General features: G+C 39.4%; 1 protein-coding gene and 1 pseudogene across 1 annotated transcript in view; one reads left to right on the forward strand and one right to left on the reverse strand.

The window, feature by feature from the left end:
- The window catches only part of LOC128573691 (60S ribosomal protein L7-like), a 350,760-nt pseudogene that overhangs the window by 225,862 nt on the left and 102,277 nt on the right, over positions 1-22,621 (reverse strand).
- The window catches only part of LOC128574196 (rho GTPase-activating protein 15-like), a 45,242-nt gene continuing 38,018 nt past the window's right edge, over positions 15,398-22,621 (forward strand). Inside the window, exon 1 of the mRNA XM_053574846.1 lies at positions 15,398-15,488. The gene's annotated coding sequence lies outside the window, so the exon portion shown is untranslated. The remainder of the gene's footprint in view (positions 15,489-22,621) is intronic.

Genomic DNA, 22,621 nt, shown 5'->3' on the forward strand with positions numbered 1-22,621 from the left:
TAACCTTTTTCAAGGACAATGTGGCCTTAATCAATAGCCTTATCAATAGCCTTAATGTAGTAATAAATTTTGAAATGGGAATTTCAGTTCTAGGAGTTTATCCTATGAATGTATTTGGGCATCGATAAATGAATAATGAACATAAATTTTTAAATGTCTTGCAATATTGAATATATTATCCAAAACTTGAATACTAGAGGGATTAAGTCCATCTGTGTACATCCATACACTGTATAATAACACTAAGTGAAGATGTTGCTCTGCATTTATTGGCCAGGAAAGACACCGAAGACATAGCGAAGTGAGGAAAGCCAACTGCGGCAGTTTGAATAGTTCATTACACTCACGTCAGCATGTACGTGTGCACATAAAAACACAGACTGCTCACAAGTAAGAGATTAGATTTAGAGATTGGTTTCCTCCCTCGCATTGGAAGGGCTCAGTCCTGAGGACTGTATCGGAACATTTCACTGGATCTCATAACTTCTAGAATCTTCCAAACAAAATCTACAGTATTTCTTAGAATTACAGAGCAAAGAGGTGTGGCACCGACCCTCTGCACAGCACAGACAGGGCTGGAATGCAGCCCAGGTATGAGCTGATCACACTGGTATTGGTCACCTGGTTTCTGTCTGGAATAGAGGGGCCATCATCTGTTGAGGATTCCTGAAGTTCGACATCACTAGACTTAGGAAAAGAGAACACCAGGATGAGATACAGCATCACTCTTAGACAGAGGCTCTCAGGAAAAAATAAGATGAGAACTCAGACCAGCATAGCTTGAGAGCTCAATTAGGAAGAACTGCCCGGTTCGCATTTCCTACGTGTTTCCTTTCTGCTTGTTAATATTTTCTTTAATAACAACATAGATGCTTTACACACAGCTGATGTGTGTATGCCACAAGATTAGACAGAAATGCTTTTTTGATTGACACCACAAAAGAGGTATCTTCGGCAAAAGAGTACGTTCATGATGTCAGCAGTTACTCTGATCCAGCTGGGTTTTACAATTTTGCGAATATTAGAATCCCAAAAAGAATTCTGTGCAAGAGTATAAACCTGTTGAAGGAGGCAAAGGTCCCCTGAAGGCTTAAGTAAAGGCGCCTGGCAACCACAGCAATCAGTAGGAATAATCAGTCCATATGGTGCATCAAACAGTTGTTTCAACAGCATTTCCAACAGCGGCTCAGACAAAGCAGGTAATAGCAGAGCTTACTGTAAGAACACAGAGAGCCAGTGTGGTCCTACGGGAACCCCTTGCTGCACGAGAAAAGAAACATAAACAAATGAGATCAGCCGATCAACAGTGCTCATGAGTTATAATCCACAATTTAAAATATGAGATAGGGAAAATATTTATGTGAAAATTTACCTAGTATCTGATTAAGACTCTGAACAGAAAAGCAGTCTGATAGAACAAAGAAGCAAAGATATACCTGTTCATAAATTAACTTGATATGCATATAAAAATTCAGGGTAAAAAACAACAAAACTTATAATTTTATCAGACTTTGAAACGCATTCAAAGATACTCATCATACTGTTTGTAAATGAAAACACCTAAAATGTCAAACAGTTAAAAATTTTTAAATGATGCCACAGTCATACAAAAGAACATTATGCAGCCTCTAAAAATATATTTTTGAAAAACGACAACATCACAAGCCTGTAAAATGCAGAGAAAAAAGATTATAAATCCTGTCATTATAGAGATTGTTTACTTACAGAAAAAACACCAAAATGTATGTAACAATAATGATAATATTTGACATTATGTTCTGTGCCAGGCTTTGCATTGTACTTTACATGCAGTATCTCACTGAATGCTCAAAACAACCTCATGTATCATCACTCCAATTTCTCACAAAAGCCAGCTGAGCCACACAGAGGTGAGGTCACTTATCCAAAGCCACATAGCTTAAAAATGCAAAGTCTGAAAATGAACTCAGCCAGGCTGTTTCCTGAGCTTGTGTGCTATCCATCACCACAAATTCTCTGATTCAAAGGCTCATAATTCAAGTAACCAAATATGTTGTGAATAGAGTGAGTTTTTTTCTACCTTCTTTATAAAATTTGAGCACTTCTCATTAACAACTCCTGGAAACATTCATGCTGCTATCCACAGTTTGGAACCTCTAACCCTGTCATTCCATTTTTGTGTGTTTTCGGTAAGGTTATCACCTATCTGTGGAGCAAAGAGCCAAGCTATTTTGGTCTCTGTCCTTCCCATTACTTATTCCCATTCAGATGAAAATTTAAATACAAACTAGCTACCCATTCATTGAGATTGCTTCAAATTTATTTATGGTGCAGAGATGTTTCTGGGAAAAGAACTTAAAAGTTATTATAGTTTCTATTAATAATTATAGTCACTAATTGCTATGAGAACTTTTTTTGGCTATGCTGACATATAGCTAAAGTAAAGCTGAACCAACAAACTACTATAAATAGTCTTGCATAGCCTCACAGAAGACATGAGAATTTTGTAAGTTGGAGGGTGGGAAAGTAGAAACACAGTTTTCAGATTTTTTTTAGAAAACACTATTATGCCTTCAAGAAAAATTCAGAAATTGTACTAGCAAATCTATCTTTATAAATGATCCTCTTGTTTACCTTAACTATTTTGGACTACCACTTTCAGACAATTTCATCTATAACTGATATCAGACAGGAATCCCAATGGCTATTTTTGGTCATTGATTCATTAAATAAAAATGTTTAAGCACCTTCCTTCTGAGTGCCAGGCACCATTCTCAGCACTGGCAGCAAACAAAACAGACAGAAACCACTGCCTTGGGCGGCTGTAAGGCATTTATACTTTGCATTGTACTTACATGCAGTATCTCGGCACCCTAACCACTGAACTACGGGTGCAGAGCTGCACTCTGTGTTCTTACAGTAACCTCTGCCATCACCTGCTTTGAGCCACTGTTAGAAATGCTCGTGAAAACAGAAAGGGAACAAGGTAAACAGCAAAATATAGACATGATGATGTCAGAAGTGAGGAAAAATAAAGTATTCAAAGGGGAACTGGGTCCTCGGAAAACAGGGGTCATGGTCAGGGAAGGCCTTGCTGAGGGTCACGGATGTCCAACTCTGGACTTGGATCAAAAAGAGAACACTGGGGCGGCGCCTGTGGCTCAGTCGGTAAGGCGCCGGCCCCATATACCAAGGGTGGCGGGTTCAAACCGGCCCTGGCCAAAATGCAAAACAACCAGAAAATAGCCGGGCGTTGTGGCGGGCGCCTGTAGTCCCAGCTACTTGGGAGGCTGAGGCAAGAGAATCGCTTAAGCCCATGAGTTGGAGGTTACTGTGAGCTGTGTGAGGCCACGGCACTCTACCGAGGGCCATAAAGTGAAACTCTGTCTCTACAAAAAAAAAAAAGAGAACACTGGTTTCTATCACCAAGATTCCTTTAGCAGTGGTCCACTCCCTCCCCTTTGAGTCTAATGTTTGGACTTGCCTTCCAAACATTAACCCTAACCCATCACCTTCTAATGTATAATAAATTCTATCAGTACAAGTTAACCAGAGCTGGTTTCTGTTGCCGGCAACCAGAGTACCCTGGCATACCTGCCACTCTCCAAACTGATAGCTAATAAAAGTTATCATTTTCCAAGTTAGGTAAATTTTCCATGTTCAGTAAAACTAAAAATTTAGAGGCTAAGACCATGGGAAAATAAAAGCTTAATACTCAATAACAATCCTTAAATTCTGATTACAAATATTTCTTTCACTGAGAAACATTTCCAAAGGGAAACACTAGGACTATTCATTCAAATAAAAAAAAAAATTATTTGTCTTTAATTAATGAAAGTAACCAACATCTCTTCTTAAAATTAAAAAAATAATTTATACCAAGCATAAAATACAGTTACTATCTATAGTCACCATGTTATACAACAGATCTCTTCAATTTATTCCTCCTATTTAAATGAGATTTTGTATCTTTTGATCTACACTTCCCCAGACAATGATAACCACAATTCTACTCTCTGGGCAGACCACCAGGGAAGCAGTCGTATGACTTCCTACTTCACCCACCCTTCAGGCTCACAGATTTACTCATTTGAGCGTCAGCCTCGCACAGCCCAGCGGAGACTGCTAAAGGGAGAAAGGATCAGGTTTATTAGGCCTGAGAAAAGAAAACATCTGTATGTGGAACTTCCCTACATTTTTTTGCTACATGTTTATAAAGGCTACTGTCAGTTGAGTTGTTGAAGTCCAACAAGGCAAATTTTTCTCTCCTAGTGAGAGAAAACATGAGCTTACTGTCAGACCCTCTGATAACCCAACAGGAAGCTCCCAGCCAGACTGTCCTCTGCTCCCTGATTTCACTCCTATCACAGGTCAGTGGATCTTCACTTAGAATTGATGGTGAACTTTGGAATAAACTATGAGAGTGACGAATCAGGAAACATTTGTACCCTGACAGAGCATGAGACAAGGGCACACTCCCCACCAGATGCTGACAGCCCCCCACCCACTGCTTCACTCCTCACCTGGCTGCCTGAATCCTGCCATCACATACAGACCTAAATCCCATCCTCCATGCAGGAGGGGAATTATTGGGAGGCAAGAGGAGAGAGGATGCTTACCAGTTGCTCTTTTTCTCTCATTCTCCATAGGATGTGACTTTTGTAATAAAGATACGTTCTATGTAATAAAAACAACTCCACAAAGGCAAGTACACAAGTTATCCCATTGGTTTTGAGATCACTTAAGATCAGGACTTTGAGCAGTGAGGTCAGACTGCAGAAAGCTCTGGGTTATCACTAAGGACTTTCATTGTGAACCACATCACTCAATTCCGCAGGTTGTACCTGCAGGCTGGTAACACAGTAATTTCCCAATGAAAGGGATATATGACACAGATGAATTTCCACAATTATATGTATCTTTTAAAATGTCCCTCTCCACCTAAATTTTGAATTCTCCTCCTCCTCCTACTTGGTTCTATCAGTAAAAAAACAAATTTACCATTTTCTTCGAAATCTTCATAAAAATTATATTACTGATATGTCAAAAATACATCTGAATAAAATTTATCATTTTTTGTATTTTTAATTGTCATCATATTGTGAAGGCACGTTAACTTTTCCAGGTCAGTAGTGTGCCAGGTATCTTTGGGCTTCTTGTGGAAGACAGGGTCGAGATGAAGAATTATGGACTCGGCCCTGTGAAATTCTAGCCTTGTTGACATCAGCTTTCTGTTGTGATTTTGCAGTCTTTATTCTAAATAACAAAATTAGCTTGTATTTATCCTTAATTTCTCTCTCTTAAAATGACCTTTATTAGTTATTATTTTTCCATTCCTGAAATAATTGTCATTTCTAAAAATAAATGCACGGTTAAATGTATGGATTCCGGAGCAAGACAGACAGAACTAGCGCACAGCAGCCTTAACATCCTGAGCAAAACTCTTAACCTCCCTGTGACGTGGTTTCTGCACCCCTAAACATGGGACAAGAGTACCTTCCTCATGAGTTTTTGTGGAATTACATGAGTACGTGTAAAACATTTACATCAGTGCCCGGCACCTATCAAGGGCTACTTTAGGGTTTGCTACTGTGGCTGTAATTGTAATTCATTTACTCAAAAGTCCTCAGGTTGCCTTTTTTCAGGTAGTACCCGTGTTCACAATGGGAATGCGAACCCACTTTTCCTAAAAGCCTAGCACCAGTTAATTTCCTTGTAGTCTTCCATCACAAACACTGAACATGTAATGTTTTTTTGCAGGATGAGAATGCAGGAAGTGTTTATGCAAGAAAAGGAAGTGTGGAAAAAAACTGGAGCAGTGATCATGGGATATCTCAACATTCATCACAAATGTGGCCTAAGCTAAAAGATTACATGTTCCTGAAGGTAAGACTGGGGAGTCTGTTTCCTCTGTCAACATGTAACAAGCAAAAGAAACGACAAGCTTGGATTTGGTCCTGGATGCTGAGCCAGACATAACAAACAAGGTTAAGGTTGGAGCAGAGCTCACATTCACCATCAGAACACACATCTAGGTATTTAAAATGTCAACAGGATTTACATATGGTGACTCTGCATTTTAAGAGATAGGAGTGCCAGGAAATAAAGTTCAGTGAGGGAAACTAACAAGCATAAATTGTGAATATATAACAGTGTTTTTCAACCTTTTTTATCTCACAGCACACTTGAACCTATACTTAAACTTCCGCAAAATACTTACATTGCTGATCAAAAAGAGTAAAAGAGTAAAAGAAAAAAAAAAAGAATATATTTACTGTGCTTGAACTTCTTTCAAAAACAATGTAATTGATGATCTTTGAAAGTTTCATGGCACACCTAAGATCCTCTCACAGTGTGCCATGGAGCAGAGGTTGAAAATCAGTCATATAAAAAACTCCAAAAACTGGCGGTCAGGCACACTTTGCCTGCTTAAAGCATAACGAGATAAGTTAACATAAAGTCCACTATCTTCACCACCTGAAAAAGCAGCACATGTAAGGGGTATTTTGAAAATATACCGTCTTAGGAAACATCAAGGTTACCTAAAGCAACTCAGTGAAAGGACCAGAACAGTTCAGAGCTAGACAGAAGAACTGGGACAGATGTCAAAGTGAACATTAAATGGGCCATCTGTGTGTTTCAATGAAACATGTATCAATTAGGACTGCAGAAACATGACTTACCAGGAGTAATTTTCCTTACAATACAAGAAGTCTACACATTATTCAAGGGATAGTATTGCTACCTAAGAAAATAAATAAGGATCCAGGCTCCCTTTAAACTTCTAATCCACCAAACTTAGCATGTGGTCATTACCTTCAAGGTCACAAGACAGCTGTATCACCTCCTAGCTAAAAGAAATGGGAATGAATAGGGAAAAAAGCAAATGCCTGCCTAGTCTTTGCTTGAAAGCCCCTGCTATCAAGATTTATCAAAAACCTTCCTTAACCAACAGACCTCCCCTTCGTATCACTGAATTTCACAGAGCTGCAAGGGAGCCAGGAGGTGCATGCTTGGACACAGTCCACCTGAACGAAGTCAGTAAGAACCGGAGTCCCAGTGATGACAATCAATACATGACACAACAGAAGACATCAGGGAGTGTGGAAACAGGGCAATCTTTTACCAACACTATCTGGGTAAGAAGATGCCAACCAAATCAGCTGACAGGAGATGGATGGAGAAACTTCCACAAATTCTGGAATCTACCATTGAGATCATCTAACTCCATGTTTCCAAACAATCTACTAATAGTCACTTGACTACCCATATAACCTTTGCTAAGAGGGACAGACAGAACGCACTGGCCAGCCAGTGCCTTATCTTGAGAAGTATCATTTTCAGTGTAAATACACTAACCTTCAGTTCACCACCTAACACTTGTGAACTCACATCTCTCCAGTCAGTCCCTGAGGGCCTGGCAAACTGGGTTTACCATCAGAATCAATCTCTCTCAGTTCTAATTCAGCTGAAAGAGTTTTGTATTTAAAAATTATTTTACGTAGGGTTGTAGACATACAAGTTATAGAACTTGACAAAATAAAGTGATGTCTGTTTTGACTTATCTTAGCATCTTTCCTAGACAACCACCTAAACTCACAAAACTTTGGTGAATTTCCTTGGTTATGACCAAAGAAAAATACTCAATTTAGGAACAGTAAAGTTTGATTTAGTGGCTAAACCAACAAGAGTTTTGATTGGACTCCTAAGACATCACCTAACCCCAGTGAGAATAGCCCACATCATAGAATCCCAAAACTGTAGAAGCTGGTGCAAATGTGGAAAAAAAGGGAACACTTTTACACTACTGGTGAGATTGCAAACTAATACAGCCTCTTTGGAAAGAAGTATGGAGAATCCTCAAAGAACTCAAAATAGACTTTCTATTTGATCATGAAATCCCATTACTAAGCATCTACCCAGAAGAAAAAAAAAAAACATTTTATCATAAGGACATTTGAACTAGATTGTTTATTGCAGCTCAATTTATTTGTAGTCACCAAGGTGTGGAAACAATCCAAGTGCCTATCAATCCAGGAATATATTAACAAACTGTGGTATATGTATACCATGGAATACTTTTCAACCATAAAAAAAAAAAAAAGATGGAGACTTTACATCCTTTGTACTAACCTGGATAGAGTTGGAACACATTCTTCTTAAAAAGTATCACGAAAATGGAAAAGCAAGTAATCAATGTACTCAATACTAATATGAAGCCAGTAGATGAACAAATACACGCCCACATGAGAAAAACTCAATGTAATCAAGTTGTGGGGGAGGGATATTGGTGTGCTCCCACCTAATGGGCACAATGTAAGGGTACACAGCACATCTCCCGGGTGCGAGACACAATTACAACAGTGATCTTACCTAACAAATGCAAACCTTGTCACCTAATCGCCTATACCCTCATGTTAATCTGAAATTGAAAAAAAAAGGTTTGGTTGGATTGGAGGTATACTAATTAACTATAACTGTAGGCAAGTCACATCTTTATTTTGGCTGCAAAGCACTTTCTGATAATACCTATTTGGTGATGCACTGATTGTTTTCGCTACTTCTGTGACCCTCGTCAACATACACAATCTGGAATTTCCCCTGAAGTGTGCCACATATTGACAAGACATAGGATGAACAGGCAGGGGTGGACAGCTCTAATACGTCATCCTAGCTCAAGTTGGGCGATTGTATCAGATGATAATAACTACTCTCAAGTAAGCATCTACTGTGTGTCAGCTACTTTATATTCTTATCTTGTTTAATAATTACAACTCCGGAATATGAATAGTATTACTTCTACATTAGAAATGAGGAAACAGAGGCTTGGAAAGCATCAATAACTTGCTGAAGGCGTACAGCTGATAAATGGCAGAGCAAGATAAGCACACAAGTCTTCCTGCTGCCGAACCTGAACTCCTTCCACCACATCACTGTGTCTCTCTAGACCTCTCTTTTCAGGGACTTTTCTAGCCGTGGAATCTTTGAACTTTTGAGTTGGAATGGACATTACAGCCCAAGTGATATACAAAACAATAAAATGGTTTCTGATCAGGAAAGACTGTAACACTTACTTACCCCAAATAACCACTTCTTTGGTTATTTGGACCCATTTGGTTAAAAGGACCCATTAAGAAAAACACACACACAAACACACACACACACACCCCAATTTCACTAATGAATACAATCCAACAACACTCAAAATCCTAGCAAATAGAATACAGGTGTGGGACGGCGCCAGCGCCCGAGCACACCGCGGCGAGTGACAACGATCCCCTTGTCAGTCTCACCTCACCGGCTGCCGTGGTGACAACCGCTGCGGCTCCCCCGTTCCTCGCCGCCTTTGCCTCCAGCAGCCCCGCGTCCCGGCCAACTCTCTGCCTCCGTCAGCCGCCGCCTGCCCGACTGCGCACAACGTGACCGCATCACGTGACCCGGCGCTGGAAGACGGCGTCCCCGCGCACGTCGGACGGACGAGGCGCCTCAGGACAGCAGGGGCTCCACAGTGGCCCTGGGCCAGGAGGCGGTGCTCGCCGCAGCCCCAGTGCCGGCCCTTCCCGGGGACCGACGCCAACGTGGTCCTCCAGAGACTGCGCGACCGGCAGTGGCTGGAGGCGGTGTTCGGGACCCCGCGGCGAGCCTGCCGGGTGCTGCAGCGCACTCACGCCAGGCCCAGCTTAGGGGAAGTGCGTGCGCCGGTGCGCGCGGTACTGTGCCTGGTGTGGCGGCTGCGCGACCTGAGCCAGGCCCTGCGGGAGGCCGAGGCGGACGGCTACAGCAGGCCAAGCGACTGCAGCCGCTGACCCAGGCCGCCTATCTATCTGGACGAGGCGCGGCGGAGGCTGGAGGGTCCGGCGCCGCCAGCTGAGGCTTCGCGGGAGGGCTCGGGAACTGAAGGTCCACCGGGAGGAGGAGGCCAAACTATCGGGCCCGGCAGAGCGTGGCGCGGGGGATGGATGGTGCGCCAGGAACGGTCGTCGCGAGCGGTCAGGCCGGCTGGACGGGTCCCAGACGCACAGCTCACAGCGCTGGGTCACGTGGCGCGCAGTCGGGCTGGCGCCGCGGCTGACGGAGGCGGAGACTTGGCTGCGACGCGGGGCTGCTGGAGGCCGAGGCGCCGAGGCACCGGGGATGACGGAGGCGGAGACTTGGCTGCGACGCGGGGCTGCTGGAGGCCGAGGCGGCGAGGCACCGGGGATGACGGAGGCGGAGACTTGGCTGCGACGCGGGGCTGCTGGAGGCCGAGGCGGCGAGGCACCGGGGAGCCGCAGCGGTTGTCACAACGGCAGCCGGTGAGGTGAGACTGATGTGGGGACCGTTGACACCCGCCGCAGCGCGCCGGGCGCTGGCGCCGTCCCACACCTGTATTCTATTTGCTAGGATTTTGAGTATTGTTGGATTGTATTCATTAGTGAAATTGGGGGGTGTGCGTGTGTTTTTCTTAATGGGTCCTTTTTATGGTTTGGTATCAGGAAGATATTTGCTCCAGAGGATGAATTGGGAGTGTTCTTTCCTTCTCAATGTTTTTGAATGGATTCTGCAGCATAGGTATGAGCTCTTCTTTGAATGTTTGTTTAAATTCTGGTGTAAAATCATCTGGTCCAGGACTTTTTGTTGTCGTTATTAGAAGCTATTTTATTTTTGCGATTACTGTGCTTGATATCGGTCTGTTCAAGAGTTCTAATTCTTCCTGGTTAAGTCTAGGTAGGTAGTATGATTCCAGGTATTAGTCCATTTCCTCCACAATGTTAAATTTCTGGGCATAGCAATTTTTGTAGCAATCAGAGATAATCTCTTGTATTTCTGCGACATCTATTGTTATTTTTCCTCTTTCATTTCTCGGTGTGGTTATTAGAGATCTTACTTTTCTGTTTCTAGACTAGCCAAAGTTTTATCATTTTTTTTTTATTTTTATCAATTTTATTTATTTTAAGGAACCAACTCTTTGTTTTCTTAATCTCCTGAATGGTTCTTTTGTTCTCAATTTCATTTTCTTCTGCTCTGATTTTGGTTCTTTCCTTGTGCTAGGTTTGGGATTGGATAGCTCTTTCTTTTCCGGTTCCTAGAAATGATGCATTAGATTGTTGATTTGTGCTTTTTAAATTATTGGCTGTGGGCATGTAATGCAATAAATTTCCCTCTTATGACTGCTTTCTCAGTATCCCAGAGGTTTTTCATCATCATTTTGTTAGACAAATCTAATGATTTTTCTCCTTTGTTTTCTCCTTGAAATAGTTGTCTTTCACGTAAGATCATTTAGTTTTTATGATTTGGGGAATGAAAGGTTTTGTTGGAAATGAGTTCGACCTTGATTCCATAGTAATCTGTAAGCTACAAGGTATAATTTCTATTCTTTTAAATTAGGCGAGGTTTGATTTGTGTCTTAGGATGTGGTCAGTTTTGGAAAATTATTCATGAGCTAATGAGGAGAAAGTGTATTTGGTAATATCGGGGTGGTATGTTTTGTAGAGTCATGTTAAAGTCGATCGTTTCTTTGCTCAGTTTGTGTTTGGAGGGTCTGTCCAGTTCTGTCAATAGGGTGTGAAGTCCCCAGAAATTATGCTGTTATAGGATATTATATTGTTCAGACTTGTTAGAGTTCATTTTGTAAATCTGGAAACATTTAATTAATTTGGGTGCATAAAGACTTAGGATTGAGATGTCTTCTGGTATTGTTCCCTTGACAAGAAAATAGAGTACTTTATTTTTATCATTCCTTATCTTTTGTGGTTTGAAGCCCAGTGTATCTTGAAATTGTGACCCCTGCTTTCTTTTGATTTCCATCTGCCTGAAATATTGATTTCTAATCTCTCAACCTGAGTCTTGTTTTGTCCTTAGCTATTAAGTATGTTACCTGAGGACAGCATATAGTTGGCTTGTGCTTTTGATCCAGTCATCTGGTCTGTGTCTCATCAGTGGGTAATTCAAGCCATTCATTATGGCTTGACTATGATGGATTTGTGTTTGTCTTTTGTGAAGGTTGCCACCTACATTTATCACTTGTACCATTGAGGAAGTTAGGCTATGACCTTTAATTTCTGTGTGTCTTTTCTTGTGGTACATTGTTATGTTCGATGTGTAATATTACTCTGGAATACTTCCTGGACAGGTGGTCTTATAGTGGCAAATTTCTTCAATGCTTACTTGCAAGGAAAACATTCGATATATCCATTGAATATGGAACTTAGTTTGATAGAATACAGAATCCTAGGCAGGGAGTTGTTGTGTTTGAGTATATTGAAAATGAGAGTCCTATCTATTCTAGCTTGTTGTTCTTCAGCTGAGAAATCTGCTGTCACTCTGATGGAATTGTCCTTGTAGGTCAACTGGTGCTTATTCCTGGTGGCCTTCAAAATTTTCTATTTCATTTTGGCCAAGTTTTTTACAATGTGTCTAGAAAATGCTCTGTTTGAATTGAGATAAACTGGGCTTTGATATTTCTCAACGGACTTTCTCTGAATCTTTGGTAATACTTAAACATTTTTCATTTATGATATCCTCCAATAGGTCTTCTGTGCCTATAATTTGTATGTTTATAAACTTTATAAAATCCCATAATTCTCTAAGATTGCTATTCTTTTACTCTCTTGGATTTGTTTGTTTTGTTTTTTGAGATAGACTGTCACTTTGTCACCTGAGGTAGAGTGCCGTGGTGTCATAGCTAATAGGAACCTCAAACTCTCGGGCTCATGCAATCCTCTTGCCTCAGCCTCCCAAGTAGCTGGGACTACAGGCGCCCGCCACAATGCCTATTTTTAGAGATGAGGTCTCACTCTGGCTCAGGCTGGTCTCAAACCTGTGAGCTCAAGCAATCCACCCTCCTTGGCCTCACAGAGTGCTAGGATTACAGGTGTGTGCCATCACACCTGACCTTTACTCTCCTCTTTTCTGCCTCATTAAGTAAGTGAGTTAGCTCAAGAGCCTTGTCTTCAAGTTCTAAGATTCTTTCTTCTTCAAGGTTTATGCTGTTATTGAAATTTTCTGTTGCATTTTAAACTCCTTGAATGACTCCTTCAATACTTTGAACTCTTTTCTAATTTCATCATGTCTTTTGATTGTTTCTTGGGTCAGTTTTTTTATTTCTGTTTGGTGACTTTCCACTTGCCCTTTAATTCTCTTCATCACTTTGGACATCTATAATCTAAATTCTTTTTGTCTTTTCATCTTTGACAGCAGCTTGGTAATCCCTTGCAGGATTGGTCTATTCTAGTTTTTCAAGTTGATATAGTTTTTATTTGTTGGATCCTCTGCATGTGTTGTTACTTCTTGTTATTTCCTTCCCCTACTTAACTTTTCGCACTTCCTAGTTGTCCTGAAGCCTCTTTGTTTCTGTGCTTTGAGATTAAAGTTGTCTTTTGGGCGGCGCCTGTGGCTCAGTGAGTAGGGCGCCGGCCCCATATGCCGAGGGTGGCGGGTTCAAACCCGGCCCCAGCCAAACTGCAACAACAACAAAAAAAAAAAATAGCTGGGCGTTGTGGCGGGCGCCTGTAGTCCCAGCTACTCGGGAGGCTGAGGCAAGAGAATCACGTAAGCCCAAGAGTTAGAGGTTGCTGTGAGCCGTGTGACGCCACGGCACTCTACCAAGGGCGGTACAGTGAGACTCTGTCTCTAAAAAAAAAAAAAAAAAAAAAAGTTGTCTTTTGGTACAAGGATTAAAAAATGAAAAGGAAGGAGAGTAAAAGAATGAGAAAATGAGAGATAAAAAGAAGAAAGCTAATGATGATAATTGTAACAGGCCATGTATAGTGAAGCATACCAGCAATTATCAGTGATCTGGCGGCTCTAGGGCAGGTGTATTACCCAAAGTTAGATGGTTCTGACCAGCCTTATCCAGAGTGAGACCCTACTTCCATCAAATATGGAAAAAACAAACAAACAAACAAAAACATGAACTTCAGTGAGGAACAGCTGTTGCAACTCCTCAGGAGGTCAAAGCAGGGATTTCCAAATCCAGGTGTTGAAGGCCACCATGAGCCAGACCATTGCTGCAACACTGCCATGGAGGCCTTAGAAATGGTCTTCCAAAAAACCAAACACAAAACACACTCAAAAGAGAGAGATTATCTTGATTGTTACTTAAGGGATTTATGAGAGAAAGATTAGAAAAGTAGAAAAATAAACAAAAAGAAAAAGAAATGGAGAAGAGAATAGAAATAGTATAAAGTTAAAAAAAAGAAAAAAACAAAAAAAGGAAAAAAAAAAGGAAAAAAAATCAAAAATACATGTATTGCATGGTCCGTAAGTTATGCTCCAGGATTAGGAAAAGCAAAAGAAAAAGAAAAAATCTTTTCTTCCTAATGACAATACGTGGCACTTCTTGGTTAAGGGGGGGGGGGAACCCAGTACTCTGTATTCTGCATGTGGTAGAGGTAGGATGTTATCAGCTAGTTGCCAAAGAGATCCAGTCTTGTTTTCCTGATTCACTGATGTTATTCTGGGCTTGGTAGCTAACTGTATGAGAGATGAATCCCCATGGGGGTGGTAGAGGCAAATTCTTGAAGCTTATGCCAGACTATGAGGTGGGGAGGCAGGGAAGACTCTGCCATCCAAACAGTTCCCTGCAGCCACAGATGGAGCGGTGTCGTAGGCATAATCTGCTCACCTCTGCCCATGTGTTCAAGGAAGTCAGCCCTGGGGTAGCTCCAACTGCTGGAGTCAGAAGCATTAACATAATGGGATACTGTGAGGCTTCTCCAAGCTTGGCTCCCTTGGGTGTCAGCCAGCTCAAGGTTTTAGCATTATCCACACCTGCCCTGTCAGTCTCCCTAGGCAATGGGGACCAGGCTGCCAGGTCTCCCACTGAACAGGCTCCAGGACCAGATCTGCCCAGCCAGTGGCAGTAAAATGATAGCCTGGGTTCAGGCCTCTGGCTTTGTCCCTAAGAGGCAGAATATACTCTCTCCAACCCTTGAACAAAAGGCCAGCTTCTGTGCACCTGAACGTCCTGTGGGACCTATATTCCTGCTTGTTTCGTATCAGTCTTCAGGCATGGATGGACAGGCCCTCCCAGAGTTCAGTTCAACTCCCAGTCCACTCCTACAGAATGCCATGGTGCGGTGTGGGGAAATCACCTGCAAAATTGATCCCCCAGGGATTCCACATGCAGGCTCTCTCTCTCCCTGGGTTGCTGCAGTCCTTTGCATCTGCTTTTCACGCGTGCCTCTCACCCTTCTTAACGTTTTGCTCCTGGTGCTCCATTCTGTCTCACTGTGCCTTTGCAATGTTGTTTCTGGACAGGACAATCCAGATGGAGGCACCTAGAGACTCCGCTCATCAATTTGACTGAGATCAGCTGATGAAGAAATGTCTCTAGTCTATCATCATGGAGCCTCCCTTTCTTCATTCTTTTTAAAACCCATCTGGGTATTTATGGACTGAAAATAGATTAGAAGATTTTTTTATATTTTCACAAAAATGAATGGATTATTTTGTTTCAACGTATTACTGGTGTAAAAATATTTCATGTTACATGGATCATTTTTGTGATGCTACAGTCCTGACTATAGGTATGCCCATCACTCATATGGTATTCATAATACCCACTAGGTTGGCTTAGTCCATTTGCCTCCTTCCCTCTACCCCTTTCCCTTGGTTGATTTCCACATACTTTTACTTCCTTCTATGCACATGTGAGCTCATCAGTTAGCTCCAATTTAATAGTGACTGTATGTGGTGTTTGTTTTCATTCTTGAGGTATTTTACTTAGAAGGATGGTCTCTGGTGCCATACAGATTGTTGTAAAAGGTATTAATTTATCATTTTTTGTGGTTGAGTAGTACTCCATGGAATACATATACAACATTTAATTAGTCCACTCATGAATTTGTCAGCACTTGGTTTGTTTCCACATATTGGCAATAATGAATTGTGCTGCAATAATTGTTCAAATGCAGGTATCTTTTTGGTAAAATAATTTCTCTTCTTTTGGGGAAAATAACTAGTAGTGGGACTGCTGGGTCAAATTGTAGGTCTACTTTTAGTTCTTTGAGAAAACGTCATTCTCATTTTCATAGAAGTTTTACAAATTTGTGCTCTAACCAACAGCATACAAAAATGCCTTTCTCTCTGTGTCCATGTCAGCACCTATTGATTTGGGAATTTTAATAAATTCCATTGTAACTGGAGTAAGGTGATAATGTCATTGTGAATTTAATTTGCATTACCCTAATAGGTCATGAAATTGACCATTTTTTCTTATTTTGAGAATTGTCTTTTCACGTTTTTTGCCCACTTGTTTATAAGATGGTTTGTCTTTTCCTGTTGGTCGCTTGAGTTATTTGTAAATTCTAGTTACTAGTCCTTTATTGGAAGTGTCATTTGTGACTATTTCTTCCATTCTGTTGGTTGTCTATTTTGATCTGTTAATTGTGTCTGTAGCAGTGCAGACGCTTTTTAGCTGAAACAAATCCCAGTTTTGGTTTTGTCATGATTGCCTTTGGGGTCTTTTTCTTAAATTCTTTGCCTAGAATCATATTTAGAAGAGCTTTTTCTACATTTTCCTCCAGAATACTTATGATTTTGTGCCATAAATCTTTTGTATATCCTGAGTTTGAGTGGTGAGGACTAGTGGTCCTACTTCATTCTGGTGCATGTAACAATCCAGTTTTCCCAGAGCCATTTATTAAATAAGGCTTCTTTTCCCCAGTGTATGTTATTGCCTGCTTTGTCAAAGATAACTTTGTTGAAGGTAGGTGGTTTTATATCTGGGTCCTCTGTTCCATTGGTGTATTTCCATATTTTTGTAGAAATACCATGCTGTTTTTGTTAAACTACAAGGCTATAGTTTCATAGTATGGCTGCAAGTGTGGCACTGGGAGTCCTACAGATTTGTTCTTTTGCTTAAGATTCAGGCTCTTTTATGGCTCCAAACAAAGTATAAAATATTTTTTTTCTTTATCTGTGAATTATGACTTTGGCAAATTGATGGAGATTGCATTGCATTTATTAATCACTTTAGGTAGTATTGATATTTTAACATTATTGTTTCTACTAAGTCAGGATATTTGTTTATATCCTCTGCAACTTTTTTGTTCAGAGTTTTATTGTTTTCCATGTTAGAGAAATTTAACTCTCTTGTGTGTAAGTATATCCCTACTTATTTTATTTTGTTTTTGTTTTTATGAGTGTTACTTAGTCTTTGATTTGACTCCTGGCTTAACTGTCATTGTTATATAGAAATGGTATTAATTTATGTATATTGGCTTCTTATCCTAAGACTTTGCTTAATTTATTTATTAATTCCAGAAGACTCTTGGCAGAACCTTTGGGGTTTCTAGGTACAAGATTATATCATTGGGAAAAAGTGATGTCCACTTAACCAGTTTGGATACCCTTAATATTCTCCTCTTTTTTATCTTGCCTAGGACTTCTAGCACTATGTCAAAAAAGAGTGTTGATAGTGGGAATCCTTGTCTTACTCCAGTTCTTATGGGCAATGCTTTCAACTTTTCTCCGTTGAATATGTTAGTTGTATGTTTTCCAAATATGACTTTTATAATTCTGAGATATTTTCTTTCTATGCCTAGTTTGTTCGGGGTTTTTATCATGCCTTGTTTGCTATCCTTGCATATGGAATGAAGTCATCTTGGCGCTTCATTTTTTTTTTTTTTTTTTAGTATGCTGTTTTATTCAGACTGCTAGTTTTTGTTTTTTTTTTTTTTTTGAGGGTTTTTGCACCTGTATTCATAAGGGATATTGGTTTCTACTTTTCTTTTGTTATCATTGTGTCTTTCCCTGGCTTTTGTATGACTATAACTTTAGCTTCATAGAATGAGTTGGGGAGGTTTCCCTTTTTCTCAATATTATGGAGTAATTTCTACGTTATATGTGCCCGGTATTCATTGTAGGTTTGACAGAATTCAGTTATGAACATATCTTGTGCAGGGCTTCTCTTTTTTGACTAGATTTTTCCTTACTGGTTTAATCTCACTTTTCTTTCTTTTTTTTGGTCTACTCAGTTTTCTTTCTTTCTGGTTCAGTGTTGGAGGTTGTGTGTTCCTAGGAACTTTTCTATTTTCTCTCCGTTCTCTAGATTATGTGCATAGCGATTTATCTAGTATTCATGGATGATTTTTTTTAATGAAAATTTTGAAATTATTAATGTTTTACTATACATATTGTATTCTCTCAGAACTGAGGGGAAGGGGAAGGCTCCACTCAAGTGAGGTAACAAACTTGCCATCAAAATTTAAATATAACTGACAATGTTATGGTTAGTCCAAAATTCCTGAGAATTTGAACATAATTTCGTTTCTGTGAACTTAAAAACAAATGCTTATAATTTTTAAAATAATATGTTTGAAAAGAAATTCAACATATCAACATGAATATGTTAGCAAGGCAAACCATCATCCAACTGTATGTCTGAAAATGTCTGTTTTCTACATTATGTGCATAGTGATTTATCTAGTATTCATGGATGGTGTTTATTTTTGCAGTATGTATTTCTGCAATGTTACCCTTTTCATTTCTGATTCATCTTATTATAAACCATTCTCCCTAGAATTAGGTAATAATCTCCCTGTGGTTTTTATTTGCAGCTACCTGATGATTAGAGACAATGAGCCTTTTTTCATGTGTTTCTTAACCATTAACCTATCTTCAATTGAAATCTTTCTGCTCAAGTCTTTTTCCCTTTTTTTTGATGGAGTTGTTTGATTTCTCCCTTGCTTATTTGCTTGAGTTCTTTGTAGATTCTGGTCATCTGCTCTGTATCGGATGAGCAGCATGTGCATATTTTTCCTCTTTTGGTAGGTTGTCTATTTATTCCTTGGCTGTGGAGCAATCATTTGATTTGATCTCTATATATCTCAATTTATGCGTCAACTTGAATTTCATGTAACAACAAAACCCATTCTGTATAGAATTAGCAGTTTGTAGTCTTCAAACATCACAGCTTTGAGAACACTCCATTGCTTGATTTATGTTTGTTTTGGTCTTACTGGTATGCAGTTACCACTGCAGAAAAGTATTCATAACTTATTTTGTATAAATAGAAGTCATTTCCTTTGAGTACATACCTAGAAGTGGGAATAGTGGATCAAAAAGTAGGTCTAAAATGCTTATGTAGAGGTCTAAAGTATATATAGTATTTCAGCAATCTGAGTCCATTCTGCAAATGATTGGGTTTTATATTCCTAAAAAGATATGAACATATACTTAATTACATTAAGTGTTCTGCATAACTTCATAATTTCTATATTCCTTCCCTTCAGGTTTTGTTTTTTCAACAAACAAAGTTTTCATGCTTTCTTAATGCATTTCTTTTTAGTAGGTATGCAGTTGTATTAGGTTAAATGAAAAAGTATTTGGCAGTTCTAGACTGACAGTCACATATTGAAAATGCCTACTACATAGTATATTATGAAGGTTATGTAGACTTATTATAACAGGAAATGTCCTTATTCTCTCCATTTGCTGCTGTTTAAGTTGACAGCTTCTCATCACGATACAAATTTTATTATACTTCTTCAAAAAAAGAAAGAGATAAGTTAATAAAAGTCCATCACATAACAAGTTAATGAACAGTTATATAATCCTATTGGTTGATGCAGAAAAAAAGCATAAAGAAAATTAAACACTCTTTCACATTAAAGATACCCAGGAAATGGGGGAACATTTCAATTTAATAATGAGAAACAATAAAACACCTACAGCTACCATCATTCTTGTTTGGGGAAAACTGGACACTTTTCCCTTGAGATTGAAGAGTAGACAAGGATACTCACTTTTACCGCTTTTATTCCATGTTGTATGGAAGTGTTAGCTACTGTAGTAATGCACACAGGTGAGAAAGGGAGAAATAAAAAAATCAAAATAATATAGAAAAACGTCTATAATTAAAAAATGAATTCAGCTAGATTTCAAGATACATGGTCATCTCATAAAAATTCATCACATTTCCATATACTAGCAATAAACATTGGAAACTGAAATTAAAAACATAGTACTATTTACAACCCCTCTAAAGATAAGAAAATTCTTAGGTACACTATTAAACAAAATGTGCAGGGTGTGTGTGCTGACTATTACAAAATGTTGATTAAAAAGGCTCAAGGAATGTGTTTATCCAAACGGAGAGACATATTGTGTTCATGCTTGGGAAGACTCAACATGGAGAAGATGTCAGTTCTCCCCAAATTTGGAAACAGATTTAGTTGCAATAACTATCTGAATCCCAAGTTTTATTATAATGTAAGCATGGATAGGCTTTTTCTAAAATGTGTATGAAAAAGTATAGGTCCTAGAATAAGTGAAATCATTCTGACAAAATTGAAAGTGGGAGGGATTATTTTACTCGATATTTAGGCTTACAGTATTACAGTCAGTGCTGTATGAGAGGGGGATTGAGGCATAGATCAAAGGAATAGAAGAGAGAACTTAGAAATAGCCCCAAACCATATGGCCAACAGATTTTTGACATCAGTACAAAGCAAATCAGTGAAGGATAGAGAAACTTTAATACAAATGCAGTCAAAGTAATTGGACATCCATAGGCAGCATAATAAAGCCCCACCCAAGTGTCACACTCTATGCAAGAGTTAAATGATAAAATGCTATGGAAGGGGTCATATATTGACACTTCCATTTAAAACACAAAATATAAACCCTTTAAGAGGTTTATAAAAGAAACACTAAGAGAAAATCTTTAGGATCTAGGTCCCATCAAAGAGTTTTTAGTCTGGACAACAAAAGCACAATGAATCAAAAGAAACTTTTTATAAATCAGACCTCATTAAAATTGAAACCTTTTGCTCTATAAAAGTCCTGATATAGATGTGGATATAGGAAGAAACAAACTACCGATATAGGGAGAAAATATTTGCAAACACATACCTAAAAGACTAGTATCCAAAACAGGTAAAGAATCCCTAAGCCTCAACATTAAAACACAAGGACAAAAGCCATAAACAATCCAGTTAAAAATGAAAACATCAAAAGAGTTTTCACTGAAGAGGATATACAGATAGCAAATAAGAATGTAAAAATACAGCCCACGCTATTAGCCTTTAGAAAAATCCAAATTAAAACCAAATGAGATATCACTACATACCCATCCCACCTATCAGAATGCCTAAAATAAAAAAAAAGTGACAACACAAAATGTTGCCAAGAATGCAGAGAAGCAGGGCCACTCCCATATTGTTGGTAAGAATGCAGAATGGTATAGCCATTCTGTAACAGAAGACAGTTTGTCAGTTTCTTGTACACCAAACATGTAGCCACAGAATGTAACAATTCTCCTCTTGGCATTTATCTTAGAAAAATGAAAACGTATATTTACAAGGAAACCTGGATATTCATAGCAGTTTCCTTTATAATAACCCCAGAGTAAAAGCTTCAGATATCCTCTGTGTGACTGGTTAAAAAGTGTGCGGTATGTGCTAGTTACCAAAGCTTAGCAGTGAGAAGAGAAGAAGTGTTGACACAAATAACTATTTGGATGCTTCTCTCAGGAATTATGCTTAATGAAAAAGGTTAAACCCAAAGGTTGCAAGGTTATACCATATGTGATTTTATCTATATAATATTTTTGGAATGGAAAAAAAGTTTAGAATAAATAACAAGTGAGTGATTCAGGGGTTAGAAATGAGGGAAAGATCAGGAAGGAGGGTGGTGTGGTTGGTTATAAATGAGCAACATGAGGTAGCATCGTGTTTAATGTACTGACTTTGGAGTGGATAGGACACATCTGTACACCTGATAGGAGAAATCAAAGATTGGTGCACTGCATCAAATTCAATAGGCTGAGACATTGCACTATAATCGTGCAAAGTTATCATCATTAAGGAGGACCAGATGTGACAAGCCGAAAAATGGTCCCCCCAAGTGCCATGTTCTAATCCCTGGAACCTGTGAATATGTTCCCTGGGATGGCAAAAGGGACTTGGCAGATGTGATTAAGTTAAGGATCTTTCAATGGGGAGATTATCCTGCATCATTCAGGTGGGTCCAGTGTAAGCACAAGGTTTTTATAAGGGAAAGAAAGGAGGTAGAAAAGTAAGAGAAATGGATGTGAGGATGAAGTAGAGGCTGGAGTGATCCGGTGACTGGCAGAGACCACAATCCCAGGAATGCGGGTGGCCTTCAAAGCCAGAAAGAGTAAGGACACGGATTTTCTCCTAAAGTCCACAGAAAGAAGGCAGTCACACCATCCCTTTAATTTTAGTCTAGCAAACCCACCTTAGATCAATGTTCTCTGGAAATTTCAGATAATAAATTTCTGATGATTTAAGCCACCAAGTACGTGGTCGTGTATATCAGCAGCAACAGGAGACTAAAATAACCTGTGGCATCTCCCTATATTAGTCCTTACAGTTTCATGTAAATGGATAATTATCTGAGTAATATTTTCAATTAAAAACATTAGGAATCTGATCTCCAGTATGAAGAATGCCAATTCAAGTTGCCGTGAAGCATGAAAGCTAAAGAACAGGGAGGTAAAAAATAAGAAATTTCTCCTGTTCGATAACACTTACAGTAACATCTAATAAACAGAATGATTTACTGCCGGTACTTGTACAGCTTTCTCCAACTTTTCTTACTTCCCTCCTTCTAGTACAGTGCAATGGTGAAATGTTGGCCCTCACATCAAAGTGCTTTGATCCATATTCCAGCATTACTCCTAGGGGCTCTGAAA

Source organism: Nycticebus coucang, chromosome 21 (genome assembly GCF_027406575.1).
Source record: "Nycticebus coucang isolate mNycCou1 chromosome 21, mNycCou1.pri, whole genome shotgun sequence".
NCBI lineage: Eukaryota > Metazoa > Chordata > Mammalia > Primates > Lorisidae > Nycticebus > Nycticebus coucang.